We start from the raw sequence: 5,809 nt of genomic DNA on the forward strand, positions 1-5,809 counted from the left end.
AAGGAACACTGCATATGATATAATTTTGAAAATCAACATGGCTTTGACTGGGTTTCGAACCCCCAACCTGAATATCTGTAATTCAGCACATTTGCCATCCATACTAAATGATATACATGGCATTTTAAGTCGGCCAAGGAACGCTGCATATGATATAATTTAGAAAATCAACATGGCTTCGGATGGGATTCGAACCCTCAACCTCCATATCTCTATTGCAGCGGCATGCATTACCACTAAGCCAAGCAGCTAGCTGTCATACACAGTCCAGCAAGACTATATTAGATTGCATTGAAGAGCTGAACAATAGACTTCTACAATGGCTGCTCGCACCTGCTCGTTAAGAATAGAATCTTGAGACAGTGGCAGTTAAGATGGAATCCTTCATTGGGAGCACCTGTTCTGATACTAACTGACAGTTAGTATTGAGCCTTTAACAGGGGAGAAAATGAGAATGAGTTTTTTGTCTTTACAACATCGTTGTAAAAAAACTAAAAGGAGTTGGCACGTGTCCTTTTCACAGATCGGAGTCATGCTTGTGATCTCTCTAACAGTCTTTGAATGAAGTTTATAGGTTAAATTTTTCAGGCACAAATGGACCTCCGTGTGGGACATGCGCTGATCTCTTGAAAAATGCACTTTTCCAAAGACTGGGATTCTCCATAGAGCCAGGTCTGTTTTTTTTACAAACCTGCCATTTAAAAAGTATTGGGAGTTGGGAGATGAAACTTTGACAATTTGGAGACATCCCATAGAGCTCGCTAACAACGCGTCAACTAAACTTCTAGGTGAAAGTGTTGATGTTTTATGACCGAAAAAGCCTCCTACACTCTAATCTCTAGAGTGGCGGAACTGTGGTTCATGAAGGTTCCACCATGGTTTCCAATGGGGACCCAGCCTTTCACTAAATCGGCAAAAACGGGAAAACGACAAGAGACACGGAGAAGCCTATAACTGTACGCGATCTCCAAGCCGAGCCGGTCGTTTTAGTGTTTGAACGGTGTCTCTATCTCGAAAGGCCTAGGAGGAGATCCATTTTCTATTTTTACTGCCCCTGCACAAGACCAAGCTATAATAAATAAAGAAACAGGACTTAGAGATTACTATAAACGGGCCTTGCTCTGCAAGGGCCATGCTCTGCATGGTCCTTGCTCCGCAAGCCCGCTTAATAACTGCTACTCTTTGACCAATCAACGAGCAGGAAATACAACGAGCAGAGTCTGTGAACAAAAAGAAAGTCCAATTCGCTTTAAAGGTGCACTGTGTATTATTTTCAGTAGTTTATTTTGAGATTTCATGCTGCCCATGCACAAATGTTGCATTTTTCATGAATATTTACCACCACCAAACTTTAAAGTTGTCGTTATGACTGGGGAAATTGCTCTTTCCATACATGAAAGGGGGAGGAGGAAAGAGGAATCTTCTCCACTGGCTGTCATTTTGAATTTCTAGAAATGAAGTTTCTTAGTAAACTTACTGAACCTTGGTCATACTAACACATTTTCGTTTATTACTAAGTAAATATTCATGAAAAGGACAAAGTTGGTAATAGGCAGCACCGTTTCAATGTGCAGCATAGTTGCCTACTCTGGTCACCATCCTACACAGTGCACCTTTAAGAAAATGATTTGTTTGGTTGCTGTGAAAAAGTGCTCTCTGGCTGGATTAGCATTCATGTGAACACATCGGACACAAATAAAATTCACTCTACATACAGTTCTTTTAGCTCATTGACCAAGTGCATTAGTCCACACTAGTAGGTGTGCGTGTGTGCGTTCATGCGCGTATACTGTATGCATGTGCACGTGCATCTGGCAGTCCACCATTCATTTGGTTGTCCTCTTTGGTGACCACATTTGTGTTATTACCCAGTCTTATTTAAGTCTAGTCTTGGTATTTTGTTTGTCTTTAGTTTGGGTCAAAATCAACACAGTATGTACAAAACATATGCACACTCAAGTGCTATTCTTAAACCAGCAAGGAGCTGGAAGTGCATACAAGCAAATAGATCTCTAGAAAAAAAGGTACATTTCACTTAAAGAAACAAAAATAACTGCTGTTTTTTAGTTGCTGAAAAAAAAGAGTCCTTTCCGATTGGGTGTCACGTGTGTGACAGACATACACTAAAACTGACAATGTCCTAAGGGTGGGATGCCCAATCTTCTGTCAGAGCAGATTCCAATAGTGATGTCTTCAATTGCTTCGTCTACGGCAACTTCATCCATGACCTATTCAACACAGACAAAAGTAAATAAACACAAATTAACCAAGCCATTTGAATTAACAAATAAATCAACATTAAGCTGGGCAGTAGGTTACTGCAAAGTCCAAAGCATGTCCTCTGTTCCACTGTCAAGATTCTCAGTTCTAATTCTGATGTGGGACCTGGATGATGATTTAACGCTGGTGTGAATTGGCCTGAGGTCGTCAAATACCCGAGCCAAAGCTGTGTAGTTGCCTTCATTCTGCAGGGATGTCAAACTCAAACCCAGGGCCAATTGTGACACATGAAGTAATTTTATGTGGCCTGCAAGATCATTGCATAGCATGACAAGACTTTGACATGAAACTTGGTGTGTCACAGGAATACCAGTGGGCCCAGGCCAATGAAAAAGTTCACTCTCATATGGAACAACACCCCAGGCCTACTGTGTCCTTCGCTGGGATCTACAAGGAGCTTGTAGTAGACAACCAGTGATGCCAATCCTCTGTTTAAGGTGTTTCAGAGCAGAGATGTAAGGATCAGTTCGTCTCAATTAAGAGAACAAGTTTCATTATGCATATACAGGTACGGTATATACTGTTCCTTGCGAGGAGACTTTGAAGGAAAAGTCTACTGCATTTCTCTGCTCTCTGATCTGAGATGAATTGAGAACCTCTCTGGCGTTTGTGCATGCGTGCAGTAATATGGCATGCAGGGCTTGTCTGTCAAGGGGCTGAAATAAGAAGTTCTTACAGTTTTCCCCATCTCAATAAGTTTCCCTGATAACTTAAGATGATTAAAAATAAAACGTGCAATATTCTAGGCAGACATACAATGGACAATATAATGAAAAGCGTAACACAGCTGGTGCACTCTGTCGACTCTGATTTCTACCCCCTCCCCCCCATCAGAGTGAAAAACATGTGTCAACAAAGTGCTCTCAGATATTATACCCTTCATTGTAGTGCTCATTTTGTTTCTACATAGAAGATATTAATATTTCTTTTTGTTTAGCTGCACATGCATTGTGTAGTAAGTGTATTGGAATAAGGAAAGCGTGGGATAGCTTGCTCACTTTCAACTGAAGCCTCTCAATGTCATGTTGAGCATAGCACAATGCATACAAACTACAGCTCCAGGCCTTTTTATTAGAATACCATGAAAAAGTTGATTTATTTCCATAATTCCATCAATAATGTTAAACTGTCATGGATTGTAGATTCATGGCCCAGTTTTTTAACTATTCCAATCATTGTTTTTTTTCTTTTTATATACGTTGGCCTTCCAGCTCAAAAAACCCATGAATTGGGGAATTCACATGAAGAAAAATGTGATTTTATAACAATATTCTAATCATCAAAATTCGGGTCACATTAAACCAGTTGAAATTTGGTACTTTCTACATAACATGCAATGGTCAATACTTGGTTAGGACATTCTCTGTCTTCATAATGGCCATGATGCGTTTAACATTGAAGTCAATGGCAAAAACAGTGCATGGGAGTTATGGAAGCCCAGATATCCTTGATGCTTTGCTGTCAGCTGTTCTTGTTTGTTGACCTGGTGCCCCACACTTCACTCTTCAATATACCCTATAGATTTCCATGCCACGTTTTGGTGTTAACTCACCAGTTTAATTCTAACTCAACAGAAATAAAACCCCATTCATTTTCAATGGGGTTTCATTTCTGGTTATTTAGAATTAAACTCGTGAGTTAGCGCCAAAACGTGGCATGGAAATCTACAGGGTGTATTGAAGAGTGAAGTGTGGGGCACCAGGTCAACAAACAAGAACAGCTGACAGCAAAGCATCAAGGATATCTGGGCTTCCATAACTCCCATGCACTGTTTTTGCCATTGACTTCAATGTTAAACGCATCATGGCCATTATGAAGACAGAGAATGTCCTAACCAAGTATTGACCATTGCATGTTATGTAGAAAGTACCAAATTTCAACTGATTTAATGTGACCCGAATTTTGATGAAGAAAAATGTGATTTTATAACAATATTCTAATAATGCGAATTCCCCAATTCAAGGGTTTTTTGAGCTGGAAGGCCAACGTATATAAAAAGAAAAAAATTAATGGTTGGAATAGTTAAAGAACTGGGCCATGAATCTACAATCCATGACAGTTTAACATTATTGATGGAATTATGGAAATAAATCAACTTTTTCATGGTATTCTAATAAAAAGGCCTGGAGCTGTAACTAGTGTCACACTCCACACTGAGCATGGGAACACCAGGGAGGTAGTCATCAACACTTCTCAGATCAGATCATCTCGTCTCAGATAACTCCAATTCTAGTACTAAGCAATAATCTAATATTCACTGGTCAGAGTACGACAAAATTTAAATATAAAAATTCGAGAAGCAGCTCCTTATACCACTGGAATATTTAGTCACCCCCTTTCAGGTAACAGCTAATTTAAAGCAGGAGTCAAGTTGTTAAGGTGCACTGGGTAGGGTTGTGGCCAAAGTGAATGCTTTACCTTGTGGACTTGGAACAGGGCAGGCCATTGCAGTCGGACTGTGGTGATTATTTTCAATTCAGCACTGATCTGAAAAGACATAAAGAGCCCAAAGGATTTAACAATCAAATCATTAACATTAGGAGAAAGCCACACACACATTCAAGAAAGGAGATAAAACGCTGTAATTCACAAAAAACATTAAAGACAATCCGAATTGAATGTCTTACCTTGCGAACTTTAAACAGTGCAGGCCACTGTGCCAGAAGTCCTCAGAAATGGTGCATCTTGTACAACTTAATGAAAGGAAGAAAGAAAGAAAGAAAGAAAGAAAGAAAGAAAGAAAGAAAGAAAGAATAAAAAAGGAGAACATTTGTAACCTGTGCAGCATGAGTTCTGGAAATAAACTACTTAAAAAATCACTCTGCACCTTTAAAATCACAGACTGTATCATGATCTGCTTCAATTGTCATGGTACATGTTGGTGAAATTCAGATTTCCAATATTGACGCCATGCATCCAGCCTAAAACCATGTCTGTCTCACTACCACTACTTGACCATGAGCATGGGACAGTTTACTTTGTACTACTCACTTGGTTAAGATCACACATGCTTGACACCATCCGAAAAAATGTGTTCATGTTGGTGTCATCAGACCAGAGGACATGGTTCCAGCAATCCATATCTGAAGTCTGTTTGTCTCTGATGAAACCATGATGAACACATTTGCTTTAGATTGTTTCAAGCATGTGTGATAGTAGGGCTGCACAATTAATTGAATTTTAATCAAAATCGCGATTTTGGCCGCCACGATTATAAAATCGCGATTTTATGGAGGAAATCCAGTGTTCCATCAAAGCTGCGCGCACCTGCAGACTTGTGCACTGCTCGCATGTTCTCAGCACAAACACATTTCAGCCAATACAGTAGCAATATTGTTGACAACTGTCTCTGGGTGGAGGATAAGTCTGTGAACCAATAAGCAGACAGTGCTGAGAGGGTGCGGGCGGCAGCATTTTGGCAAGGAAGACGGAAATCTCCGTAATCTCGGTAATCGTGATTATAATCGAAATCGTGATTTTGATCAAAATAATCGTGATTGTGATTTTTTCCATAATCGTGCAGCCCTAT

The 5,809-nt window shown here is 39.9% G+C and overlaps 1 long non-coding RNA gene across 1 annotated transcript; it reads right to left on the reverse strand.

The window, feature by feature from the left end:
- Positions 1-1,189: 1,189 nt before the first annotated feature.
- LOC134446906 (uncharacterized) lies at positions 1,190-5,416 on the reverse strand. The gene is made up of 3 exons (XR_010034526.1): positions 4,908-5,416; positions 4,699-4,767; positions 1,190-2,228 (listed from the first exon to the last, which is right to left on the reverse strand). It is a non-coding gene; the product is annotated as an uncharacterized LOC134446906 (long non-coding RNA).
- Between the last annotated feature and the right edge of the window lie 393 nt (positions 5,417-5,809).

Source organism: Engraulis encrasicolus, chromosome 4 (genome assembly GCF_034702125.1).
Source record: "Engraulis encrasicolus isolate BLACKSEA-1 chromosome 4, IST_EnEncr_1.0, whole genome shotgun sequence".
Lineage (NCBI taxonomy): Eukaryota > Metazoa > Chordata > Actinopteri > Clupeiformes > Engraulidae > Engraulis > Engraulis encrasicolus.